A 7,020-nucleotide genomic window follows, 5' to 3' on the forward strand; every position below is an offset into this window, starting at 1 on the left:
TTTCCACTATCATAGCTTCACATTTGGGGGTTGTTTCATTACATATAATATATTTCACTTATATTCATTAATCTATTCTATTTATAACTTCTTACCCTTCACTTATTTTCTCTTCCCTAATAATAGGCTTCCTTCTATTTTGTTATCATCCTCTTAGGTTCCACATTTAGAGAGAACATATTACACTCTGTCTGAGTCAGGCCTCATTTGCTCAACATAAGTGGTTTGAAATTTAGAGCAAAAGAGTGTTCCACAATAATTTACACATGAGCAGATCCGTTTGAATTTCTGAGATATCTAGCAATTGGGGGAGGTTACAAGGAAAACTACAAGTGTTATTAATTACACATTTTATACCAGAAAACACTAAATTTTGAATGTAGTCTCTAGTATGCTACAGGACTCAAGAAGAAAAAAAACAAACTGAAGCCCTGAACTTGGCACACTATAATTTGTACATAGTTACACTGTACCAATGTTTTCTTTTTTCTTTTTTTCTTTTTTTTTGTTTTTTTTTGGTGGAACTGGGGATTGAACTCAGGCTCTTGCACTTGCCAGGCAAACACTTATCCTACTGAGCTCTCTCCCCAGCCCCTCAATGTTTTCTTAATGTACACCTTAATGTATACCCATGTCTTACTGGTTGCACCAACTTACAAAACGGTAAAAAATGCAAGTTTGTTTTGAATATAGATCCAAATAGTTCTTGGGAACTGGATGAAAATGAAATTCTCTCTTTTCCATCTTTGCTCAGGATGATTGTCTATGACAAAAAATAAACATTCCAGAAGTGAGTAGAACTGTGTGCTGTACATTTGCTAATTTATATTGAGAAGGATAGCAGTCTTATAAAATATGTGGAATATTTGGTCAGTGGGCAATATCAATATCTGTTTGTTGGAGGCTTAGAAATACACATATAGCCAGTGCGATGGTCTCACTCTTAATAGAAAAATTTAACTTCCTCTATTATTACCCCAACTTGTGAGTGTGATTTTTAATGCTTGACAAAAAAGAATCATCAATAAAAATAGTCAAGCATTTTGCATAATAATATTTATAAATGTGAACTATGTCAACTATATTGAACCTCTTATATCTTGGAAGGGAGCAATTAGTCATTCCAGGAGTACGTAATTATTCTGAGTATTTTTATGACATCTCTGTTTCTCCAGTAAGACCATCCAAGAATTTACAGTATTTCTGGTCCAGTTATCCATTATCCCACAGTATATTGCCTCAGTCCTAGTGTGTTTTCTATTGCTTTCATAATGAATCACTATAAATTTAGTAGCTTAAACAATGAAAACCTATACTATTTCAACTCTGTAAGTTAGAAGTCCAACTTGGGGTTATCTGGGGTAAAATGATGGTACTGGCCGACTGTTTCTTTCTGGATTTTCTAAGGTACAATCAGTTTCTTAGATGTTTAGTTTCTCTAAAGCTTGCCCACAGTTGAGGCCCTTTCTTTCATTTTTTAATCTAGCAATATTTTATCTTTCTAGAATCTTCCATAGTCACATCTACCCGCAGAAGTTGTTGACTTGAGACATTCACAGCTCACCATATTAATATGGCTTTACTTTATATACCTCGTTTTTATACTTTTCTGCTGGATGGCTAAGACCAAGATAAAGACCTATATAACAAGAAATGTAACTTTTGCATATGATAAGGTCAGTCAAGTCCCCTCAGGATTTATCATCTAACCCTGTACTGCAGCTTGCAGATTCTTTGTCAGTGTCAGCCATGTGGATCAGTCATGGCTATTAAGGCCACTATATACTGGTTAAGGGAAAAATTCAAGAGGAAGAGGTAACACTCATAAATATGCATGCACCAAATACGGGAGCACCCAACTATATAAGACAAATCTTAATAGACATGAAAAATCTAATATCCAATGCCACAATCTTAACAGGAGAACTTAACATCCCTTATCCCAAAAAGATAGGTCACCTCAACAAAAAATTAGCAATGAAGTAGCAGAAGTTAATTAGAGCTTGGAACAAATGTACTTGGTGGACATATACAGAGTGTTCCACACAACCACTGCTGTATAATCATTTTTTTCAGCTGCACATGGGTCATTTTGTAAAATAGACCACATACTGGTCCATAGGTCATGTTTAAGTGTATGCAAGAAAACAGAAATTATCCTATGCATATTATCTGACCACAAGGCAAAGGAACTGGAAGTAAATGACAAAAGAAACCAGAAAATACCCCTAAATACATGGAAATTAAAGAAAACCCTACTCAGCAATCAATGGGTCACAGATGAAATTAAACAAGAAGGATCAAAAGAATTCACACTTATATGTCAGGGACAGCACTATACAGTAATTTCTTGTCCCTGGGCACAGCAGGCCCAGGGATCAAAACCCAGGCTCTTGCTTGCAGACAATTTAATCCTCTGAGCTTTTGGCCAGCCCTTTGCATCTGTTTTAACTCTTCAAAATAGAATGAAGTTTTACAAAAAAGAGAAAAAAAAATAAAGAAAAAATATATATTAATGCTTTATTAAGGCATATAGCACTATACATAGTGTTTCTTTTTTAACATTATTTATATTTATAAAATCTTACAAATAAAACATTTAGAGTCCTCAAAGTTTCTCTTGTGTATGCAGTGGTACAGCAAATCTAAAAAATTAGATGCCCAGGAATCTAAAAAATGGAAATATGAGACAGGGCATGGTGACATGGGCCTGTAATCCTAGCTCTTGGGAGGCTGAAAACAGGAGGATCACTATGAATCTGATCTGTATAGTGAAACCCTGTACTGCCTGTATTGAATACATATAAAATAAAAAATAAATGAAAAGCGGAAATGTAATGTATATGTAAATAAATTGCCTCTTGTGGTATACAAAGTAACTATATATATATATATATATATATACAGGTTAGTAGAGAGTGAAGTGCAGACTTGGAAAAGAAGTGTTATTTTATATTCTGTGGGTATATTCTTTTCAATTTTTAGCAGATTCATGAAAAGCCTATTACAATAGCTTCAATTGTGAAAGCATAATAGAAAATTGTGACATCATTCTATGAACCATGGCTCAAGATTCAGTGACTATAAACTTATTTTAAGTAGTGTTTCTACATTTTCCTTTAAAAAAGTATTTATTTATTTGTTTGTTTATTTGTTTATGTGGTACAGAGTCTCACTATGCAGCTAAGATTTACAGTGATTCTGCTGCCTCCGCCTCCCCAGGGATGAGACTACAGGCACTTGCCACCACGCCTAGTCTTGGTGACTGGCAAGGCATGCAGCACTGGGAATTAAACCCTGGTCCTTGTGTTTGCCAGGCAAGTGCTTAGACCACTAAGCTCTCTCCCCAGAAGCTCAACATTTCCTTTAACAGATAAAATTAATCCTGGATACTTTTATTTCTCCAGCTTTTGACAGGAAACCGTGGTCATCAGATAAAAGGCTAATTCTGAGAGCCAGAACTTTAAAAATATTTCTGAAAGTAGATCTTAGGTAATTTTAAACTTTATATTGTAAACCATACTTGTTCTTTTTGTGAAAATTTAATGTTACAATGGGTGCTTACACTGTTAGGGAGTACAACTTTTCTGAAACCTGAAATCTGGATGTTATATTTTATTGCTACTGCAATCATGAACTGTTTCAATACACAGCAGTAGTTGTACTTATACATTTTTCAAAACTCTGGAGTTTTTTGCATATATAATAATATCTTCAAATTTAGAGATTAGTTCATCAAGGCTTATTTTTACAATAGACATATGCGTGGACAACATATTTCCTGTAGCACCAGAAAATGATTTGTTCTAGTGCATATCTTTCAGGGAAAATGCTAAAAGCTCACTTTATGTTTCTGGAAATAAACTTTTCAACAATATTATGCAGTTTTAGTCAAGTTATCAAGGCTACAATCCTTAGGTGAGAAAAGTAGTAGCAATGGAGAAACTAACTACAACACCAAAAACAGCTGCAAGAACATTTAAAGTGGAACTGTTTTGTCTCCCATAACAGCACACAGGGTCATGAGTAGAGGAGTCAGCCTGGAATATGAGGAAGAAAGCTTTTATAGGGAGAGGAGGCGAGGGTTAGTTTACCTGACAGAGTATGTGTCTTGGGAGGGCAATTGAGTGCTACAGTGCTCTAAATGGCAGATGCTGTAGCTCAGGCTAAGAAAGTCTCTTGGGTCTGTCTTTGGAGTTGTTGGTATGGTCTATTGGTGAGGAGAGATTTTGTGTTTAGGCCTAGGATGTAAGAAAAGACATGAGGCAATATGCATAATTTACATGAAAGGGGCTCTTTTGTCTTAAGGGGAGGCCATGCTGTGTTTAGGCCTCATAAAAGGAATAAAAATAGACTGATTACAGCACCTTTTGTAGAAATGTCAATATACAAATCTTGTATGGGAAACAAGATGAGCTAAAACCTAGAGTTAATTTGATCTAAAACATAATAGTTAGTATTATCTACATAAAGAAGCTTGCATCATTCTTCAGAGCATTTAGAGAATTTGCTCCTTCAAATTATGAAAGTGAATTTAACTAATCAATTATAAATCAGATATGTTCAGACAGTAATAAAAATATTTAAATATATATTAAATTTTAAATTCAGACAATATTTTATCCATAAATATTTTCTTAAAATTTTATGGTACTGTTCTCCTTACATTTTTCTATGTTTTTCTCTATAGTCGCTCTCAAGTAACGTTTTGGGTAATTACTAAATAATCAACATTTTTTGTGATTTCCTCAAAATAGAAAAATTTCCCTTTCCTTGTTATGAACTTCATATAATGCTTATAATATTCTAAGAAAGGCCTGCCTCTAATTAGAATGGAATGAGAAGGCTGAGCACACATGTCCTGCAGAAAATACATGCACTGAGAAACTAAAGATTATATTTGAAATTCAGAGGCTTTTATCAGATTTTTGTATCGACATAAAAATGTCAGCAGTTTCATCTTCCTCTTTCTTTCTCTCTCTCTCTCTCTCTCTCTCTCTCTCTCTCTCGCTCACTCACTCGCTCTGTGTTTTTTTGTGTGTTGGGGCTGCATGAAGAACAAGAAGGAGGAAGAGAAGGACGAGGACGAAGACTAAGACGAAGATGAAGATAAAGGAGAAGAAGAAAAAGAAGACCTAATATGTGACATTTAAAATTTTGGATTCAGCTAGTAGGTTTTTTTTTCTTTTCTTGTACATTAGGACAGGGTCTACAGGGTCTCACTGTGTAGCTTGGACTCATAGTGATCCTCCTCTTTACAGTCTCCCAAGTGCTGGGATTACAGGCACGTACCACCATGCCCAGTCTCAATTGCTGCTTCAGCACGCCTCCAGGGTGGTCTCGGCACAGCAGGTCCAGGCATGGAAACCTTCGCCTCTGAGCATTCCTAAGCAGGCAATTTAATCTGCTGAGCTATTTGGCTGGCCTTTCCAGCTAGTAGTTTAGAAAAGACATACAAGGGGATAGCGAGCCATCTCTGAGAGAGGCAGCAAGATAGACGTGAGATTCTTCTGTGAAACAAGTGCACAACAGGATAATTGGTTCAACAACAAACAGAAGAAACTACTGTCACACCTGAAATTTGCAGAATGCCTAGAAAAAATGGTGGACATCAGCAAAGTAAATTTGGAGGTTATAAAGCCTTGGATAACAAAAAGAGTAACAGAAATTCTTCAATTTGAAGAAGTTGTGATTGAGTTTATATTCAACTAGTTGGAAGTGAAGAATCCAGATTCCAAAATTATGCAACTCAACTTGACTGGGTTTTTGAATGGGAAAAATGCAAGAGAACTTATGGGAGAAATTTGGCCCCTGCAGTTAAGTACATTAGAAAACATCACTGGAATCACTTCTGCTTTCCTCCAACTAAAGAAAGAAGAAATAAAACAGAGACAGACTGAACAAGAAAAATTGGCATCAATGAAAAAGAGGGATGAAGACAAAGATAAGATAGATAAGGAAGAAAAAGAAAGCAGCAGAGAAGAATGTGAGAGGTCTTGAAGCCCAAGAAGATGCAAACCCAGATCTCTTTCCCCTAAAAGAAGTTTTTCCCCTGTCAGGAGAAAGAGAAAGCTCAGTTATTCTCAATCTCCCCAACTCAGTGTCAAGAGCCAGAGTGCTTCCCCTCCTCCAAAAAAGAAGGAAAAAACTCCCAGCGATCCTTGAACCTTCAATGAAATTAAAATAACCTTCAGTACAAGAGACCAAATCCACCAATGACATCCTGAAAGTTCCCAAGCCTGAACCCATGCCAGAACCTAAAGAATCTACTCCAGAAAAAAAAATCCAAAAAAGAAAAAGACCAGGCCAAGATCTCTGTCATGTTCCAAATCAAGGTTGTGGACCCGTTCTCACTCTCTTTCTCATACTCGACCAAGAAGGCACCAGAGGTCCTGATCAAGATCATATTCACCCAGCAGGTGGCCAAGAAGGAGACCATCTCCTCAAAGAAGGACCAAGATGAATGTCACCTCCTCCAAGCCATGGAAGGAGTAGGTCTCCAGTAAGACAAAGGAGGCAGTCATCAGCATTGCTGTCTGGGAGCAGTTCGTCACAGTCCTCATCTCATTCCTGGTCATCACCAAACAAACCTCCCAAGAGGACATCCAACCCCCCTTCGAAAAACTCGTAGGTTATCTCCTTCAGCAAGTCCTCCAGGGTGAAAGCACATGCCATAATGGACAGCTACTCCATCACCAAAAATGCATCATTGTGCAACACCTCAGCAATCAAACTGTATAAGACAAAGTCATGCTTCTGTATCTGCAGTGAAAACTTCAGGCAAAGTGGCAAAGCCTAAAGGTACTGAGAAGAGAGAATTGCCATCACCAGCACCAAAGCCTAGAAAAGTAGAGTTATCTGAATCTAAAGAAGATAAACATTGGGCTGGAGAGATGGCTCAGTGGTCTAAAGCACCTACTTAGAACAAGCTTAGCAAGGCATCGGGGACCGCGGTTCAATCCCCTAGCACCACATGCCAGCCAGCCTCGCCCCCTGGTGGGCTGAGCTGGCCACACACAC

The 7,020-nt window shown here is 37.1% G+C and overlaps 1 pseudogene; it reads left to right on the plus strand.

The window, feature by feature from the left end:
• LOC101575396 overlaps positions 1–7,020 on the plus strand; it is a 191,028-nt pseudogene that overhangs the window by 182,421 nt on the left and 1,587 nt on the right.

The sequence above is a fragment of the Octodon degus genome, unplaced genomic scaffold (assembly GCF_000260255.1).
Source record: "Octodon degus isolate 3935 unplaced genomic scaffold, OctDeg1.0 scaffold00171, whole genome shotgun sequence".
Lineage (NCBI taxonomy): Eukaryota > Metazoa > Chordata > Mammalia > Rodentia > Octodontidae > Octodon > Octodon degus.